Genomic DNA, 22,133 nt, shown 5'->3' with positions numbered 1-22,133 from the left:
TTAACCTCCTCACTTCTTCCTGCCACCTATATACCAAGTCATCCTCTCCAGATCTTACCCTCTCTCCAGAAATTACATTTGTCAGAAAACTATATTGTTTTCAGATGGCAAACAATTATATTGCATGAGTATTTTTATGCTTAAATAGGAAATGACATTAATGTCATTGGATTTACTAAATAAAATGGGGGGTAATGGGAATATATGGGATTGCATGATTGTGACATCTCTCAAGAAATTAGTTTGGGAACCAAAATGCACGGGAATCAATCTTAGATGTACTTAGCACAAATAGAGATACATTATCAAATGTGTCTGTAGGTAAGAACTTGGAGTCTAGTGACCATCGATAAGTGTGACTTAACATAAAGGCAACAGCAAAGCAGAACTGGACCAATACACAGGATTTAGAGTTTACAGAGGCTGACTAATTTATATGAAAATAAAGCTATTATGGTTCCCCAAGGAAGTGGCAGTTGTTACAAGAGCTAAGAAAACTGCATTTAAGAAATTCAGAGTGATCCTACCAGAGGAAGATAAAAAAACAAGCAAATATAAAGCTAGTCTAAAAGAGACACACAATAAAATGTGCAAACTGATTAATAGATTGCAGAGTCAGTAAAAAAGGGTGTCAAAACATTTATAGGTAGATTCATGAAAGGGAGGATTGGTACGGCTAAAAACTAAAGGGGTGGATATGTTGAAGAATACAAATAAATTGCAGACTGCTTAAACTATTTTTGGAATGTATTTACTGTTGTAAATTCAAAGGAGTGTCCTACACTTGAGGAGAAACTATACTCTACTGTACTGTAGACTGAAACATATATTTTCTATACAATATAATATAGTGCTCAAAGTGGGACAGAATATGGCGGTATACCATAAAGCCACTTCTCTCTTTGCCATGGGTGCCAGCTCTGTGGATGCACATGTCCGCAACTGTCCACTGACTCTATTTTTAATGTGACCATCGCTGCACATTCACTTCCAACCGTGTCAGGAAGTTGGTACTGCAGTTCGAAAATTAATCAAAAAGAATACGCTAAGTAGGTTAGCAGAAATACTCTGTAATGCTTTGTAATTATCTAAGAAAGAAAATATAGACTTTTTCCTGCTGTGTGTGAATCTCTCCCACAAGAACACTTATACTTTAAGAGCACAGATTCAATTTCCTTTCTGTTTACTCTCATCTCCTTCAAGTTTTTGTTCTTATCATCATATTATACTTCACTGGTTCCAGATGTATCTACACAGGGTTTCTTTGCTCTCTTTCCTGCTTAAATGTGAGGAATGTCAGGTGATGAATTCCAATAAGTACATGAAGAGCTCTTACACATTGGATGAACTTCAGTCAACACCAAAGTTGTTAATGAGACTACAAGTATAATTAAGAGAAATTGTATTGCCATTGTATAATCCAGTAATATAAAAGGATCATAAATTGAAGACAACTTCAAGTTTTTAAAACTTGAAGTTGTTACATTGTTAACAGTGAGACCAGCTAGCTGCTTCTCTGGTCTGCTCAGGGAGCATAGATTTTAATAGTGAAAACATAATCAGCCAATCTAATGTTCCTTTTCTTTTTTTCCACAATATATAACTGTATACTTGTTATAACCTCATATCTAGACCAATCTTTCTTTAAGCATGATAAATATGATTCTTACCTGTTTCACCTGTTCCCAAGCAGACTTCTCTCCTCTCCCCCTCTCTCCTGTCAGATGCTTCATATTGCTTTCCCTCTCCTCCAATAGCTAAAAAACTAGTTTTTGATATGTTTATACATTTATATTACATTTGAGGAAGAGGTTAGATGTCAACATGCCAAGTTTTAACTTCAATGTATATTATATCCTATTGTTTACTCTTTCCTTTTTTGTTTTTATTTGTGTTTAAAAAAAAAGTGTCCAGACAGACTTTAGGACACGCTTTTAAAAAATAACTTTTACGTTTTATAATGGGAGATTAGACTCCATCTGATTCCTGCTTTATCAGCAAGAACCCTGAAGATAGTAGGCAAGGACATGCCAAAATAGCCCAGACACGCTACTATGATACCATTGTACCTTCACTCTTGTGGGTGACTATAGGGCAAACAGTTGTAATAATGGAAGAGGGACCTTCCCAACCAAATAAATTAAGGAGGAAAGGGGATGGATAACATTTTATTGGATGCTAATGATTAGTTCTTAGTAGCCTAAGGCAAGAATCAAGTGGGCACCCTGGTTTTCAGCAGAGACCCTGCCTTGGAATTTTCACAAATTTTTTAATGTGATAATACCAAATGGTTTCAATTTTGTGTAAAAAAGTCCTCTTGAGAGACCCATTGTACTTGCAGTAAATGTGATCTTGAAACCTTGAAAGTTTGTCAGAAAAACTCATAATTATGGAACATTGCTAGCTTTTGTTCAAATATAGACTTAAGTGAGGCTCAGTTTCTGCTGATAGTGGACATACAGAAGATATAAACAAATATACACCACAAAGACTGATTGGGTTTTAGATAGTATGATATTTTAATTTGTTAACTACTTTATAACTATGCTTGACTGTTTTTTTAATACTAAGAATTGCTTTATTTTGGTAATGAATTTTTTCTACAAATTAAAGGGTTTTTTTCTTTGGTTCCTTCCACTTCAAGTTGTTTGCTAATATATTCATGATATAGGTAGATTTAAAGTTTGTGGTAAATGAAATACATGGTGAGAATATTATTGGGTTTTGCTGTTACATTGCTAACATATTTGGCTGGAAATCAGATCAGACTTCTCTGATATAATCAATTAGTTATATTGACGTAATTCTTGTATTAGATTTACAGCTGAATAAAGCACTACAAATATACATTTGTGTATTAGTTTCAACTACTTTTCATACTGACAGTATAGAAAGCCCACCAATCAGAATAAGGGGTTACACACACAAAAGTAGTTAACCTTAGATTTTGATTTTCTACCTTATAAGAGAAACTTCCCTTTACAAGTCAGCGTCGCTTTAAATTTAAGCGCTGAAGACAGCGAACTCGCGGGAGTTCAACAATCCGGAGGTTAATACATTTACCCCCAAATGTCATTCTACATATGTCCAGGAGGCCTATTTGTAGGTTTCATTGCATTTGCTTGTTTCATTTAATTTAGTTTTATTTCTGTCTTGAAAACAAGTACTCACCTTATTTTATAATATTTTGTACAGGCCCTGTGACTATTATCTTCTAGATTTAATCAGTTTGTCTTTGAGCTCTGGTTTAGAAGTTTTGTCAACAAACAGCTTTGCCATATAACACTGTGGCATATTGTCATGATCCGCCTGGCAGCTCTTACCTTTTGAACTTTATTATTTGTATTTGTTCTTTTTATGTGTTTGCAGCAGTACCTCTGATGTCCAGAGGTGCTGCTATTGTGCATTTCTTGTGCTTTAGGGGTTAACCTTTCTGTTCTCTAATTATCCCATGCACCTGGGTGTGTTCTCTTTTTCCTTATTTATACCTGTCACTCCCAGCACACATTGCTGGTTATTGATGTCATATCCTGTTGTTGCACCCTGTGGATTCTTCCTCCTGCCTTGCTCCTCTGGTTACATGCTGCTTGGAATCTGTTCATACCTCCTGCTTCCCTGCATTAGCTGTGTACCTGCTGGTTTCTGAACATTCATATTACTTCCTGCATCAGCTTGCACCTGGTATTTATTACTACTCTTGATTACCTGCTATTTATACTTTTCTGCAAATAAACAGAGTGTTTTCACCATATTCGTGGCTCCTAGCTGTACTCCTGTATGTAACCGTGACAGTATAACCAGCCCATATATGTATACAAAACAAAAAGAAATTTGTCAGCGCTTATCCTTTAAACTGCATATCTGTGTGTGTCTAGCAAAATGAAAACTTGAGGTATTAGTTCATATTTTGATCAAAAGACTTAAGCCTGCATCCCAACGTCAAGGGTACCTCATTTTATGCAGGTCCTACACTGACCTATATGCTTTAAACACTATTAAAATGCAGTTAAAATCAGATGCTCTCACCTCCCAGGTATAGGGGTTTACATCTAGCAGAGGCTGGCTTGTGTGCCTTAAATAGGCTTCATGGACAGCTGCTATGACAAAAAGTCAATATTTTGAAACAAAACCAGAGAAAAATAAGCCCGCGCTTAGACTTGGACATACATCTGTTTGTTTGCAGGTACACTTTTATTTGTACTGCCTATGAGCACCAGAATGTGTACACATACATCCGAAGCCATATATAATGTAGATGCATATGCAGATATGGCTGTCAGCAGGAGTGTTTTTGTGGATGTTGGAGGGCTAGCAATGATGGTACTGACTCACTGGCTGCTTCTGTCAGCTGATTGTGTCTTGAACCACTCCACTGATCCATTAGGGTGCTGCTATATCACATTAATTCGCTGACGTTTACGTGCATTACTTTATTGACATTTAAATGTGGACTGCTGCAGGAAAGATTCCCATTTGATTTTTAACGTGGAAAACAACAGATTATTGTATTTAATTATACTTTTTCTATAAAATGTGACTTTTGGATTTGTTAATAATTAGAGATGCTCGGGCTCGGTTTTCTGAAAACCGAACCCACCCGAACTTAGGGTATCTGAGTAGGCTCGCGAGCCGGCTCGGTACTTTCGCGCGTCTTCGGATCAGAATCGAGGCAAAACATCATTGTTGCATTGTCGGATCTCAAGGGTTTTGGATTCCATAAGTACCTCCCTCCCCAGGAGATCCAGACCCAATGCTCGCACAGAAACTGGAAAGTGACAAGAACACTACTACCCCTTTCTCCAGTGACATTGCTCAGTGCCATTGCTCACACAGAAACAGGGGTAGCAGTGTTCTTTTTACTCTCCATTCTCCAGTGCAGTGTCGGACTGGCCTGCCGGGGGACCGGACTATTCACCGGGGGGCTCTGTGCCTGATAGCCCCGCCCTCTTCATTGGTGGGGCGGAGTTATCCGACTGAGTATTTTGTCGGCTGCAGCTACTAAACATGCATCGGATATTTCTGTGCCATTTTCATTACAACATCAATCTCAGCGAGTTTGCCAGCTTGTCAGGTAAGCACTGTCGGCAGTCTGTTCTGAAATGTTGCAGCTGCAGAATCCCTAGTCCTGTAAAGTGCTGTTACGAACACTAAGATCAACATATCTATTTGCTACATGAGCTGTGCGGGGAAGTTCACACAAAAAATCCCACATGTTGGGTGAGGAGTTATTACCTTGAGACATTTATTGGGCACATCCTACACTGATAACCTCATTTACCGTCCAACGCAGGCTTCTTGACATTAACCACAGAAGAGTCTGATATTTATACATAGAACAGAGTATTGTTATCTTTCTCACTGAAAAATCTGTGATCATTGGACTAATGCAGCTTGTCTGTCATAATGCCTATGTAGTTTGTGGTCCTTTATAAACACATGCATTACTTTCACTTTCATCTTAAGCTCCCATTTACCAGTACTCCCATTCTTGGTACTAGAATTATATAATTTCTAGAAATAATATAATTTTAATGTGCACCTGGTCAATCATTGGGTGTTCCTTATTGAAATAACTGTGGGCCCATAGGTTAAATTACAACAAACAAAGAGCTCTAAGTTGAAACCTGTTATTATATTGGCATTTATTTTAAAGATATTGGTTCTGTTTTATATTAAGAGTTTCATACCCTGCTAAGCAAGGTAGCTGATTTTTTTTTGTATAGCCATACATATTAATATATATTTATATGTATGTGTTCATGTATCACATTACTACAATGTAATAGAAAACAGGGTTTCCATATATACGCACTGTTGTCTGTTTTTTTTTAATGTTTTGCCTTGTTTGGCATTTTGTAGTGTATAATAAATAATAAAGTAATCTTAATCCTAATCCTGCTGTTTCTGTGTACTGGGCAATGCATTTTCTGGTGGCAGCCCTGTTTGCAAGGTCCGCTTTTTCTTTATAGACCACACTATGATGCTATATGTTGTCGTACATGGGGTGACAAGATCCCCTTTAATGATTGACCACACCCCCTCTTGCAGTTGGCCACACCTCATTGTAGTGGGCCCCTACCACTGCCTTCCCCCGGTGGGCCCTTTATGTCCCAGTCCGACACTGCTCCAGTGACATTGCTCAGTGCCATTGCTCACACAGAAACAGGGGTAGCAGTGTTCTTGTCACTCTCTAGTCTCTAGTGACATTGCTCATTGCCATTGCTCATACAGTAACAGGAGGGGTAGCAGTGTTCTTGTCACTTGACAAAAATTGGCTGGAAATTAATGTTATTGAGGTTAATAATAATGTAGGAACAAAAAAGAGCCAAATTATGTGATTTTAGCAAAAAATAAAGGGATTTTAGAAAAAAATAGGGATCCAAAACCAAAACACGAAGTTAATCCAGATCCAAAACCAAAACACGCGGGTCAGTGAACATCTCTATTAATAATGCTATCCATACACTCTTCTCTTTTGTGTATATGACACTTCATCACACTCGTTTATTGTGTACAAATAGGGTAATGTGAACTATTTAAAAACATTTATATATTTTTAAAACTGATAAATTCACTGCCAAGCTGTTTGGAGAAAACATTCCAAATTACATTTGCATTTACCAAGTTGAGAGTGCTGCCAGATTTCTTGTTAGGGCCTTGCCTGTCAGTATGCCTTTATTAATCATTAAAGCTCCATATGTAACACACCCCAGAACAGATCATAAGATACCTGTAAGATGCTGTCATACATGTGACTCAGATTTTCTAATCTGTTTTGTAGAATAACCTTGTCCATATGTTGGACAAACACATAGACCTTATTGCACTGAAGGTTTAGATCTTGGTGGGTCATATGAGTTTAGCTATGGAGTGGATTAACTTTTTGTCCCTTCACTTATTTGCTATGAGCCCAGCAATTACTAGCTACCATAAACACAATAATAATGATAAAAGCACAGCAAATCACTGTCACTTTTGCAAGTTCTTCTTTCACCCCCCTCCCATCCCACTACCAGTGCTCCATTCCACAGAAATTGATTATAGACCTTATCTGTGTGGAGTTTGTACGTTCTCCCTGTGTTTGCGTGGGTTTTCTCCGGGTGCTCTGGTTTCGTCCCACACTCCAAAAACATACTGGTAGGTTAATTGGCTGCTATCAAATTGACCCTAGTCTCTCTCTCTCTCTCTCTCTGTGTATGTATGTAAGGGAATTTAGACTGTAAGCTCCAATGGGGCAAGGACTGATGTGAATGAGTTCTCTGTACAGCGCTGCAGAATTTGTGGTGCTATATAAATACATGGTGATGATGATGATAGGAGCTTCCTGTTTCATCAACGCCATTAATTGTGGTGGTATCAGGGCTTTGAGGGGATCCCAGAGAAAAACCAAGGGCTTTTCCAAATATGCTGCCCCCTGACCCCAGACTCGATACAACTGCAATTAGCAACGATGAAACATTAAGCCGATGTACTGCTCCTATAAAAGATACACATCAAGTCAGTGTAGGGGAAGGGGGGATAAAATGCTGAAAAAGTGCCAGGAAAGAGTGATGATCCTAATTGGTAGTAAGAGTTACCAGTTGCCAAGTATGTTAAAACAAAGTGCCCTCTCTCCATTACATTGGAGGAAGAGGGCAGTATATATAGAAAAAAACATATTGGTGAGGGGATACAATTATTTCCTATTATATGTGATCCTGTCCTCTAATATCCTGCCTTCTCTACTGGCTATCTGTCCATTCTGCTGGAAATCTTTTCCCTGGCACTCCAACCCCTGGCACTGTGTCCCCCCTATCTCCGCACACCCTCTCACTGGGGCTCTCCCTATATTCCAAGCTATATGAAGATTTTCAGTCATTTATTTGTATTATTTTATATTTATTAACATTGAAAAAGATTATTTTTGCATGTGACCCATCCCCCAAACCAGGAATTATAAACAAAGACTTCCCCCAAAAATAAACAATGAAACCAGGAAACCTGACCATAATGCGGCGGTTCCCAAAGTGTGCGCCGCGGCTCCCAGGGGTGCCGCGGCGCTGTCACTTGGGTGCCGCGGGCCAGACATAAAAAAAAGAGAAGAAAGAAACTTACCAATCAGCGCGGCGGGGACCCAGCAGCCTCCTCTCTCCCGCAGCAGCTGTCTGGCGTGGGGCAGAGTGAAAAGGATGGTGGTACCGGAGGGGGACAGTGTGGCACCGGAGGGGGACAGTGTGGCACCTGAGGGGGACAGGGTGACAGCGGAGGGGGACAGGGTGGCAGCGGAGGGGGACAGTGTGGCAGCGGAGGGGGACAGCGGGCAGCAGAGGGGGACAGCGGGCAGCAGAGGGGGTCAGCGTGACAGAGGGCTGCAGAGGGGTCAGCGTGACAGAGGGCTGCAGAGGGGTCAGCGTGCCTGGGAGTAGAGGAAAGGGACAGCGTGGCAGAGGGCAGAGGAGGGGACAGCGTGACAGAGGGCAGAGGAGGGGACAGCGTGACAGAGGGCAGAGGAGGGGGACAGCGTGACAGAGGGCAGAGGAGGGGGACAGCGTGACAGGGGGCAGCGTGAGAGAGGGCAGAGGAGGGGGACAGCGTGACAGAGGGCAGAGGAGGGGACAGCGTGACAGAGGGGGCAGAGTGCCTGGATGCAGAGGGGGCAGTGTGCCTGGATGCAGTGTCCCTGGATGCAGAGGGGGCAGTGTCCCTGGATGCAGAGGGGGCAGTGTCCCTGGATGCAGAGGGGGCAGTGTCCCTGGATGCAGAGGGGCATTTTTGCATACAACTAAATAAGTATTTTTGTCGTGACCTAAATACTTATTACAATTTTTTGACCCAACTACTTCTAAAACAGGACTGCTCAGTAATTATTTTGGAGGGGTGCCTTGAAAAAAATTGGAGACTCTAAGGGTGCCGTGAACTGCAAAAGTTTGGGAACCACTGCTATAATGCATATATTATTGATGGATACTAATCATTTTTCACTTAGAAGATTTTGAGTCTTGAGAAATAACATTCCCTAACACCGACTATGGCAACATGTCATAATTCACACAAATAGATAGCTTCTTTTCTGCAATAAAATTCTATGTTTCACAGTAGGAATTTTCAGATTTGAGAAAGATGTCTATGCAGCAAAGTATAGGAGATGCGTTTATTTTGTGATAATTAGCATGCACACCTTTTATACATCTGTAATTTTTAGAAAAAGGAATTTTTCATGTGGCTCATTCATCAAAACAAAATAGCATTTGACAAAAATGAGGATAATTATATGTACTTTCATGCAAATCTACTCTTCTACTTCTGCCTGACTCATTTACATCCTGCAGAGGTACCACAAATTAACTAAAAATGTTCACTTTAATGTATAAACTACAGTATTTATTCATGAAGGAAACTGCTTCACTGTTGTTTTGTATAATTATACACATGAAAAGGAAACCTTTAGTATTGCACCATGTGTTTTTAGTCCATGTGATTTATATAGTAGAACATCACATTGCTTAAACATGTAAAATACGGATGAGTAAACTATTGCAGATGTCTAGATCTTGTTCCAGTCTGCCAGAACAGTTTTTGCAGAACAAATGCTGTACAGATATCTGATATATTTGAACCCAACAAAACGCTGGAAAATTACAAAGAATGATAACTTATCGTATGCTATCAGATCCAAGTTTATTCCATAAAATGTCCTGATTAATAGTGAGTTTAGCAGTTAATTTGAAAATCAAACCAGGTTAATAGGAGAAAATGTATATTTCCTTTTCCTACTCCATAGTAGCCCTTACAATGGGTTAACTCCCTAATCACCTGAGTATAGAGAGGAAGAATTAAACTCAATTGGTGGGTATATATGGTGACTCCTCCTCCATACCAGTGTCTTTTTTTCCTGTCTCAGCTGAGTAGGAAGTTAGTGTAGCTGTTTGTTGTGTGGTATGTGATGTGCCTACCTTTCACGGGTCTGGCTTTTTCCTGGGACGCTTCCTGTCTACAATTGGCTAAAAGCAGCAAGGCCTGTGCAGGTGCTGGAGTCTTGACACGTCGCTTCTTGGATTCCTCTTCATTCAGGTGAACTTCTCCCCCATTGTGGAAACATCTTCAGGTAGCGTTGTGTGCGCTTTCAGTCAGGTGTAGTTCTCTCCTGAAAGGGCATAGGCGCCCAAGAATGATGTCACTGCTAGGCAGTGTTCAAAGAGCAGGAAAATAGAGGAGGCTCACAGACCAACAGTGTGTTCCACATGGCATACCTGCACAGATGCCCATCCCCAAAAAAACGAAAGAACACACCTAGGTTAGCCCCTAGTAGAGGTGGGATTTTTTTTACATTAATACATTTTTATAATGGTTTTAAAAGTGAAGGGTAGAGAGGCACAAAAAAAAAGGGAGGAGGGGGGTATATAGTGGGGAGCAAACATAACATTGTACATCAAACCATATGACATATGTGAAAGGACATATCAACAATATCCCAACGAGGTGAGGAAATAGACATTGTATTAAGGTTTAGCCCAGGGCTGGGGGTAGATCTGGTGGGACCAGAGTTAGGGTTATGTGCTTTTAGGGGGTGGATTAATCTGGAACCTTCACCATCAGTTATAAATCCGTGCCAAGACATCCACTTAACGAATGGGGAGGACGGAGACATAGAACGAAGAGCATCTAATGTCTCCATTTGAAAACTAAAATAGATCTTCGCAATGACTTTGTGGAGGGTAGGGGGAGATAGCTGTTTCCAAAGTTGCGCGGTTGCCGCCCTAGTGGCTACTAAGATATGACCCCAAATGTATCGGTGATGTTTGGCCAATTGTTCAGGGTGAAGATGAAGGAGGACAGCAAGTGGTGTCGGTGTTAAGGATAGAAAGGTTGGGCAGCATGGCGGCGTAGTGGTTAGCACTTCTGCCTTACAGCACTGGGGTCATGAGTTCAATTCCCAACCATGGCCTTATCTGTGTGGAGTTTGTATGTTCTCCCTGTGTTTGCGTGGGTTTCCTCCGGGTGCTCCGGTTTCCTCCCACACTCCAAAAACATACTGGTAGGTTAATTGGCTGCTAGCAAAATTGAGCCTAGTCTGTCTCTGTCTGTCTGTGTGTGTGTGTTAGGGTATTTAGACCGTAAGCTCCAATGGGGCAGGGACTGAAGTGAGTGAGTTCTCTGTACAGCGCTGCTGAATTAGTGACGCTATATAAATAAATAGTGATGATGATGATGATGAAAGGTGACTCTCCACGCAACGTCGAACACCTCTTGCCACAGGGGCTGAATAATAGGGCATGACCAGAACACATGGATGAGATCCCCTACACCTCCACAGTTGCACCAACATAATATAGAATGTTCAGGCCATATCGTCTAGAGACAGCCTGAGGTAAGGTAAGTACGATATAACAATTTATATAACATTTCCACATGATTGGTTCATTTAGATATAGTAGACAAATTGCTATATATAATTTTCCACTGACCTGGGGAAAGGGAGGTGTTGAGATCCATTTCCCACTTAATTTGGGAGGTGAGTTTAGGGGTGGTAGATGGGGAAGAAAAGTGTTTATACCAAAAGGTAATTCCACCCTTATTGTTACCCTTGATCAATTTGGTGTAGAGAAGGGAAGGGGGTGGGTGAAGTAGACCGTTTTGACGGTGAAGGTCCCCGATCCAATGCCTCAACTGCAAGTGTTTATAAAAGTCCTTAGATGGGAGGGCAAATGTGTCCTGCAGCTGGGCAAAAGAGCAGAGGCCCCCAGTGCCAAACAGGTGCACTAGGGTTGAGAGTAATGCGTGGATCCAACTAGAGATGTCAAAATTGGAAAGAAACGTAGACACCGTGAGAAGAGAAATATTACTAGTCGCAGTTGTGAATTCTGTAGAGCAGCCTACGGTTCTGTCCCAAACTCTCAGAGCATCCACTAGAGATGCTAAGGGATCAGGCGGGTGAGGCCTCAAATGTTTGGGGAGCCAATTCAATTCTGCTATTGAGCACATATTATATAGAGCTTGTATAGTAGAGGTGTTTTATAAATTGTATTTTTTTTTCAGGTCTTCCAACATCTCCAAGAACCTTCACCAAAGTTTTGGCGGTTCTTATGCCGGCTCTCAGAAAGCGTGGCATAACCCCTATGGCCGTATCTGGATGCTATCTTGGTCATAGCAAAATCAGATCAAGCTGCCCAAGACATTACATCTCAGTTGATCCTTTTTCTGCAGCAACTTGGTTGGGTGATCAACATAACAAAAAGTCCTCTTGTGCCCAGGCAACAACAGCTGTTTCTGGGAGTCCAGATAGAAACTGCAAAAGACAAAGTGTGTCTCTCATAGTAAAGACTTGTCAAGATTCAATATCTGTCACAGCATGTCCAGTCTCAAAGATGAATTTCACTAAGGATTTGTCTCCACCTGCTAGGAATGTTTTCCTCAACCATAGACGTTCTTCCTTGGGCAAGATGGCGCCTCCATTTGTATATGCTTGCTAAGTGGGATCACAATATAAATTCCTTAGACTTTATGCTCAGTCTTTCAAAGATCACAAAACAATCCCTCAACTGGTGTCAACATCCAAGATTAAGGCATTAAGATATGACCCTTTCAGAGCCAGAGTGGATAGTGCTTAAAACAGATTTCAGTTCTATAGATTGGGGAGTTCATTTGCATCCAGAAATAATACAAGGCAATTGGCTAAAGAAGGAAAAGCATCTCCAAGGAAATGTTATAGAAATTAGAGCAGTTTGGCTTGCAATCCAGCACTTGATTATCTCAGCAAGCGTCTTCAACAGTGAAGTCTTTCATTTGCAAGGCCAGAAATTTGGGTTCCCTGACATAGATCTTATGGCAACAGCTCAGAATTATAAGGTGTCCCAGTTTTATTCCCATCACACAGAGAACAGGGCACTCGGAATAAACGTCCTATCAATACCATGGAATTTCAAACTAGGTTATGTGTTCCCTCCTTTTCCCATCATTGCTCGCATTCTGAGGAAAATAAAAAAAAAGTGACAGTGGAGGTAATAGCAATACTCCCACTTTGGCCTCACCATCCCTGGTGTGTAGAGGCTTGGAGAATGCTTCAAGAACAACATTGGTCTTTACCATACATGCCAGATCTTCAATACCAGGGACCAGTTCTTCACTCAAACCCAGACTCCCTTACTTTGACAGCATGGAGACTGAGCAGTCACTTTTAAAACACAAAGGTGACTCTGAAGAAGTTATTATATATTATTTTGAGCAAGAAAGAATAATTATTCTACCATTTATTACAGACTCTGGAGAAGGTTCAGTTTGTGGTCGAAAGACAGATAGAAAAGCCTATGTCTACCAGCATCCCAGTTGTTTTGGAATTCTTAAAGATGGTTTTGTTAAAAGTCTGTATCTCTCTACACTAAAAGTACAAATATCTGCACTCCGTATTCTTCTTGATGCCAAGTTGGCATTTCAAAGCCTTATTTATCAGTTTTTTCATGCAGTAAAACGTTTGTGACCAAGAATTAAACCTTTTGTGGCACCTTGGGATCTCAATATTGCTTTGGATGCCTTAATTTCAGGGCCACTGCAAGACATTCCTCTCAAATGGCTCACCCTTATAAGTATTGTTTCTAGTTTCAAATACATGTGCTCATTGAGTGGGAGATCTACAGTCCTTGTGGTGCAAGGAACCTTTCTTAAACATCTACGCTGATAAGGTACTCTTAAGGACTAATCCTGCTTATTTACCTAAATGTGTTTTGGTTTTTTTCATATTAATAAAGAAATAATACAGCCATCTCTTTGTTTACATCCAGCTGATAAGAGAGAACAACTTCATGCTCTAGAGTTGGTTAGAGCAAGATCTATTTCTCTCTTCAGAAAAACCGAGCAACTCTTTATTTTTCCCAGTGGTCCCCGCAAAGGATGTGCTCCATAAAAACCTACCTTGGAAATATAGATCAAGGATGTTATTACACAGGCCTACAAGGGGAATGGGTGTGAAGTGCCTAAAGGCATACTCAACAAGTGCTGTGGCTACCTCCTGGGCACACAAGACTCAGTCATCAGCAAATGAGATCTGCAAAGCAACTGGATGGTCATCAATTCACACAATTACCAAACATTATTTATCAGATGTTTCATCAGCTTCTGATGTGCCGTTGGGGAGAAAAATTATTCAACAAGTTGTTAAATAATTTTTATTTATGTACTATTTATGTTGGTGTTGTTATCCCACTCTGTTGATTATACTGCTTTAGTATGTCCCATTGTAGGGAGTGCACATTGTAAGTCAAGCGCTGGGGCACCCACAATACAGATATTGCTCTATTCCTATCATAGGATACAATTTTCGATGAAGCCAAATTAAAATATTAAATTTGAAATTTTATTCATACACCATCTAATATAACAAATATATGAAAAATCTGAAATATCCTCAATTTGGAATACAAAGCATCACATAAGTTGGTAAGTTCCACTCAATATATGAAACAGAATATATTCCTTATCTCATGAGATCGTTGCAGAGAGGAACAATTACCTACACCTTCTATATATTCATAACAGGTGAGGCCAATCTTTATATAGATGAAGATATTCTTGCATATGGATCCAATATGATACAGATACCCAAATAATAATTAGAAATTAAAAAGTGTACATTTCCAATATCCAGAAACCGAATATATGCATGATTCAAAAATTAAGGGAAGGGGAGGGATTAAAAATAGATATTGGATAATAGTAATACACCTGAACAAATAGAATGGAAAAAGTGCATAGAAAAACTTGCTGGTATTGTTGTCCACCGTATGGTTAACGATACATCCAAACACATATATGTAGAGTATAGTTCCACCTATGCATAGGTAACTGCTGTCGTCTATAACTCCTTTGTATCATGTATCCGCTTTGAAAAAGTCCTAGGATATAGGACGAAACGCGTCAGCAGGGTTCCTCTCCATATTCTTGTCAAACACAGCGCTGTGTGAAGAAGTGAGAGGTAAAGGAGAGTGTTTTAATACCTACTACAGCTTCCGCTGCAACTAATTGGTTTATTTCCAACGAAACTTTGGTTCCTGGGCAACCAAGGGGTGTATCCCCAGATACGAGGTGACGGAAAAACGTGCTTGCGTCATACGCACTCTTCGGATCACAGATCCAACCTGGGCAAACTCCGTCTCGCTCCATTTATGGAAATCATCCAGGAGGGGATGGTATATTGTATTTGAATTTCGGTCATACTTTAAGTCACGGATCAAGTCGGGTAAGCCCTATTATTTTATATTTTCCGGAGTGCATAAGTCACTACAAGACAGCCACACGTGGTTATGTTTTACTGCTATACACATGGACTCTAAGTTCAACAAGCGGATACATGATACAAAGGAGTTATAGACGACAGCAGTTACCTATGCATAGGTGGAACTATACTCTACATATATGTGTTTGGATGTATCGTTAACCATACGGTGGACAACAATACCAGCAAGTTTTTCTATGCACTTTTTCCATTCTATTTGTTCAGGTGTATTACTATTATCCAATATCTATTTTTAATCCCTCCCCTTCCCTTAATTTTTGAATCATGCATGTATTCGGTTTCTGGATATTGGAAATGTACACTTTTTAATTTCTAATTATTATTTGGGTATCTGTATCATATTGGATCCATATGCAAGAATATCTTCATCTATATAAAGATTGGCCTCACCTGTTATGAATATATAGAAGGTGTAGGTAATTGTTCCTCTCTGCAACGATCTCATGAGATAAGGAATATATTCTGTTTCATATATTGAGTGGAACTTACCAACTTATGTGATGCTTTGTATTCCAAATTGAGGATATTTCAGATTTTTCATATATTTGTTATATTAGATGGTGTATGAATAAAATTTCAAATTTAATATTTTAATTTGGCTTCATCGAAAATTGTATCCTATGATAGGAATAGAGCAATATCTGTATTGTGGGTGCCCCAGCGCTTGACTTACAATGTGCATTCTTTTGATTTAACGGTTTGGTGAACCATGTTCTAGCTGCAGGGTCATCTACTTATTTCCATTTTTCATTTTGGAATCCACTCTTTATTGACTATTAGCGCCGGGGGGATCCCTTAGGGGATAATTGTTGTCCATTGTAGGGAGTGCCATGCAATAGGAAAGTGTAATTGGAGAATTATACTCAACGTTAATTTAGTTTCCTTGAAATACTCCATGGCAGCCCTATGTTCCGACCCATGTTCTATATTTATATTTTCGTAGTACAGTTTTGGAAATTACTAGACACTGGTAGGGAGGATGAGCCACCCTATATACCCTCCAGGTGTGTTTCTCTTTCTTGTCTACTATCAGCTGAGTAGGGAGTTCATCCATTGTAAGGGCTGCATTGGAGTATTTCAAGGAAAGGAAATTAACGGTGAGTATAACTCTCCAATTGCTTGGCCACTGCTGTTAACCAAAGCTATTCCATAATACAACATGTGACGTAAGTAAGGGGAAACTTTCAGTGTATTACTATAAAAAGCATCACCAAGTACAGATAAATCTTGGTATAAAAGTGTCAGAACCATAATATGTACTACAAGGAAGAAGCATACAAAATGTTGCATCACTCATCATTTCCCCTTTGCACTTTTAGCAAGAATGTTTCCACAATCAACATAATTAATCAACATGTGACAGGGTCTGTTTAGATGACAGCATATTCTGTCAAAATGGGCTTTTTGGAATGATGGTGTATGGTTAAAGTCTTTGGCCTCTATGGTAACACACAATCCTTAAATTTCTTACTGGGCATGAATCTTAGATAGCCAAAATATTCAAAGAATCGGCGGCCACTCATATATTTTCCAGGAAATTGCTTTTCTCCCTCTTTCTTGGAAACATACCTTTGTTCTTAGCTCTCTAGCTCTTATCTGCAAGTTAAATGGGTGTTATTCTTTGAAAATTAAAAACTGGAGTAAAAAATTGCTTAAAATTATACTTTTACTGTAAGTCATATTATATAAAGTAAATGTAAGTTAAAATATCTGCTAATAAAGCAAAATGATGTTGATTTAGATTAAAACAGAAACACAGTTGTTGTCAGCACTTATTTTTACTGTTGCAAATCTGTATGTAGCTAGCATAATTTGCTCCAAACATTTAAGATCGAAACACAGCGTGCAGGGTCCTCGTTTCTGCAAGTCCCTACACTTTATACTTTTATTACATTTATGCTTCAAACAATACTAGAATGCAGTCACCTCATAAATAACCTTTAATAGGCTGAATGCACAGCAGTAAAGACATTATTCAAAAACTCTTTTTTTTTTAAATATAATTAACATATATATAGACAATAAAAATATAAAGACTACACAAAAAAGAATAATAAAAGTGTTGTTAAAGTTTCTTTTTTGTAGAAAATAATTTTTGAACAATTTTTTTGAATCTCATGAATTTTAAAGCCACATTTTTACAACTTTGTTAGCTTCATTTTCAACAGTTGGCCAAATCCTTATGGGTTTAAACTCGGATGGTATTTTTGAACAACAATGAGAAAATAGACTGCTCCTTACCTCCTTGACAAAGTCCTTATGTGGTCAGTAACAGCAGTTGCATTGGTGTTCCCACCCTACTTTGTGTGAACCTGTTGCTAGCCCAGGTTGCTGCTATGAGTCTTTGTATTGCTTTATGAATTTTATGATATGTCAAATGATTAATTTTATAATTGTACTTGCTTAGGGATGTAGTCGGAAGCACCTTGAAAAAGACTGAATGTCGAAACGCGTTTGTAGAAGAGTGAAACGTGTTTACTCTAACCGGTATTACCATCTTGGATACAGCTTCTTGATCATCCAGTTCATCCCGGGAAACATAACAACTTGATTTTTCTGCCTGATCAGTCCAGTTTCTCTGGTAGGAGTATTATACCTATTTCTTTTTCGGATGTTTTGTTATGCCCATATGTCTTGTAAACGTGCAGGGGAGGGCTGGTAAATTGTATGCCACCGGTCCTCCAGCCCAGCCTGCCCCTGTAAATGTGAGTGTAATATATTGTGATTTTATTAAACAATGATTAAAATGATCAAACTGGGATGAAAAAAAGAGGATATCAATACATCAAGACTCACAAAAATAAGTATTTATTTATGATTGTTTCAGCTGTGCCCTCTTCTACTTAGAATGTAAGCAACATGAATTGTCTGCACTTTATTTTGTCTACTTTATATGTCCAGTTTTATGTATGTCCTGTTTTTCCTGCAGTATGGCGCTGCAGAGCACTGTGGCGCCTTACAAATCTACGATAATAATAATAATAATAAAGTATTATCACCTGGTATGGGTGGGAAACACCAGAAGTGTTTAAGTCACTTCTTATATTTTGTCACACAATCTCCACATTCACAACTGGTGTATGGTTGTTTGAGGTGAAACCAAGCTGCATTTGGATATAAAGCGCTGGTGGGTTTCCATTTCAACTATACTGCGTCATGTTCATTAGGTCGACAGGGTTAAAATTCACTCACAATGTCAACAGGTGACAGGTTGTAAAGTTGACAGTCACAATGTAGACATAAAGCATTGCATTTAAACCAGCAATGCCACGTCCGGGAATACAGTGGAAAAAAAACAGAAAATGTTAAAAAACAAAACCTCCTTCCAAACTGTTTAACCAACGCTAGTTATGCCAGCCAAGGCTGGTACTAGCAAAAATGGGGGTTTTCCCACAATTGTACAATTAACTGTGCTAGACTTTGCTCGCCAATATGGCACTATAGCAGGAAAACCCGCAAGGTGCGGTTTCTCTGCCTTAATGCCAAATCAGCCCAGGATGGTCAGCATGAGGTTGGATTCCATAAGGAGATCAGGTCCACAAAAAAAGAGCCCCCCATCCCCCCACAGTGTACCTGGCCTATGCTGAAAGCCCTAGGGCTCTTCCCACATCTCTGGGTGGTGGGTAATAATTTTATAGGTTTAATAGGGAAAAAACATTATTTCCCTTGTGCACTACATGTCCCAGCATGACAAGGCTGCCATTGAGTGTCTGAGCATGCTGGTGCTCTTGGGGAACCATAACATCATCCATCCTTATTATTGCTCTCCTACATCCAGGGTCTTCATCTGTAATAGATCCAACAATCCTTACTTTGCAAAACAAGAAATCCAAATACACCCACGGCCTTTGTCTGTTATCGATCCAATGATCCTTGCTTGGAAAAATAAAAAACCCAAATACATCCTTGGTTTTCACCTGTAAATCATCCATGGATTCTTTGCACAATAAAAAAACCTGGTATGCTGCAAAACTAGCTCCAAAGAGCCTATTTGCAAAGTGAGCTGTTGCTCACTTTGCATCCTACTTGGTTCTACTTATAACATGGAGATTTTGCACTAATTGCACTCAAGTACTTTCCTTGCTGGCAAAGCCTAGTGTTGTAAAAGTAGAATTGGGGGCAAGCTATGCTTTTTGTTCCCCCAATTTTGCTAGCACCATCCTAGGCTTGCAGCACTATGGTTGGTTAAGCCAATGAATTATTATTTTTTTCTTAACATTTAATTAGTTTTTGGTTTTTTACTGTATTGCCAGCAGTAGTGCCAGCATGTGCTTTATGTCAACATCCTAAATGTTGACCTTTTAACTGTGTTGACAGTCTGACTGTCAACTTTATGGTGTCAACATTCTGAATGTCAACATGTTCATTGTCGACATTTCATACCCAACCCCTTGCTTAGGACAGTTTATTGGTTTGCCTTCGAGCTAGCTTGGCCTCTCTGGCTTAAATAATACATGCCAAGGGAGGACATAATGTACATTTTGAGAAAACAAAATACAATTGTCCAGCATACTTACAAATGTAAAACTTGAGCTCCCCTTAAAATGATCTCCAAGAGCCACGTGGACTAGAAGATACAAAAGACTTCTCCAAAGTATCTTACAATTTATGATGGAAAACAGTGGCCAGAGAGATCCTAGACTGGTGCCTTACTCTGGCAAACTGCCTATTTGGAAATGTTATGTCAATGTTGCCTTTGATTTGGTATTTACATGTAAATATGTGAGTTTGTGTCAATGTCTCAAGCAGTGAGATAAGCATTGACAAAGATAAGTGAAGTAGTAGTAGTATCTATATCGTGTCATTCCCCCTGAACCCTCCCTCTCCTTCTCCTCTTTTGAAGCTCACTCCATCCGCCTCTTCTACCCCATCCATCTCCGCGTCACTGTCATCTACCGCCCCCCTGGCCCCACCTCCCTCTTCCTTGACAACTTTGCTAGCTGGCTTCCTCACTACCTCTCCTCCGATCTCCCCTCGATCATTCTCGGTGACTTTAATATCCCCATCGACAACCCCACCTACCCTGCTTCCAGCAAACTGCTCACCCTCTCTTCCTCCCTTGGTCTCACCCAATGGACCTCCTCCTCTACCCACTGCCTTGGTCACTCCCTTGATCTTGTCTTCTCCTACCTATGTAATCTCTCCGACTTCTCCATCTCTCCCTTTCCTCTATCCGACCACCATCTTCTCTCCTTCTCTCTCTCCTCTTCTCCTGCTCCCCTCCCCCTGCCCAAACCTACTCTGTCCATACGCAACCTCGATGCTCTTGACCCTGCCTCTCTGTCCTCCTCTCTCGATACCCTCCTTTCTCCCCTTTCCTCCCAGGCCTGCCCCAACCAGGTGGTCTCCCTCTACAATCACACCCTCACCTCCGCTCTGGACGCGGTCGCCCCTACCCACTCCGTCCACCCCCGCTGCTCCAAACCCCAACCCTGGCACTCCAAATTTACCCGCTTCCTCCAAAAATGCTCCCGTTCCGCCGAACGTCACTGGAGAAAATCCCGCTCCCTGGCTGACTTCCACCACTGTAAATTCATCCTTTCATCCTACAGCTCTGCCCTCTCACTCGCTAAACAATCTTTCTTTAAATCCCTCATCTCTTCCCAGTCCTCTAACCCCCGCCGCCTTTTTGCCACCTTCAGCACTCTCTTGGCCCCCTCCCCTCCCCCACCCCCTCCTCCCTGACTGCCTCTGATTTCGCCTCCTTCTTCTCCTCTAAAATCGAGGCCATCCGACTTAAAATCTACTCCTCCACTCTCTCTTCCACCCCTCCCACTCTTCTGTCCTCCCCCCCCAACCACCTTCCCCTCCACTCCTTCCGTCCCACCACCGGCGAGGAAGTCCACTCTCTCATTTTATCCTCCCCCCCCACTACCTGCCCCCTGGATCCCATCCCCTCCCACCTTCTTCGCTCCCTTTCCCCCACCACCTGCTCCCACCTCGCTCACCTCTTTAATCTCTCCCTCTCCACTGGCATCTTCCCCTCCTCCTTCAAACATGCTCTCGTATCCCCCATTCTTAAGAAACCTAATCTCGACCCCACTTCTCTCTCGAACTATCGCCCCATATCTCTTCTTCCTTTTGCCTCCAAAATTCTCGAGAGGCTCGTCTGCAGCCGTCTCACCTCCTACCTTTCTGAATACTCCCTCCTTGATCCTCTCCAGTCTGGTTTCCGCCCCCTCCACTCCACTAAAACTGCCATGGCTAAAGTCACCAATGACCTCCTCTCTGCAAAAGCCAGGGGCCACTTCTCCCTTCTCATCCTCCTTGACCTCTCTGCAGCCTTTGACACCGTTGACCACCCCCTCCTCCTTCACACCCTCCAGTCTTTCGGCCTCTCTGGCCCAGTCCTGTCCTGGTTCACCTCTTACCTTACTCACCGTTCCTTCTCTGTCACCACCTCTGGGTCTCTCTCCCCCCCATCCACCCTTCCAGTCGGGGTCCCTCAGGGCTCTGTTCTGGGACCCTTACTCTTCTCTCTATACACCTCCTCCCTGGGTGAACTCATCAGCTCCTTCGGCTTCAGCTACCACCTTTACGCTGACGACACTCAACTATACCTCTCCTCTCCTGATCTCTCTCCCTCCCTCCTCTCTAGGGTGTCCGCCTGCCTCTCTGCCATCTCCTCCTGGATGTCCTCTCGATTCCTCAAACTTAACCTTGCCAAAACTGAGCTCATAGTTTTTCCTCCCTCTCATACCCCATCCTCTTCTGACCTCTCCATCACTGTCGACAACACCTCTATCTCCCCTGTCCCCCAACTTCGCTGCCTTGGTGTCATCCTCGACTCCTCTCTCTCCTTTGGCCCCCACATCCTCTCTCTTGCTAAATCCTGCGCTTCCAGCTGCGCAACATCGCTCGCATCCGG

This window comes from Mixophyes fleayi, chromosome 3 (assembly GCF_038048845.1).
Source record: "Mixophyes fleayi isolate aMixFle1 chromosome 3, aMixFle1.hap1, whole genome shotgun sequence".
NCBI lineage: Eukaryota > Metazoa > Chordata > Amphibia > Anura > Limnodynastidae > Mixophyes > Mixophyes fleayi.
The sequence above is the reverse complement of the archived record's forward strand: the minus strand, read 5'-3'. Positions refer to the sequence as shown.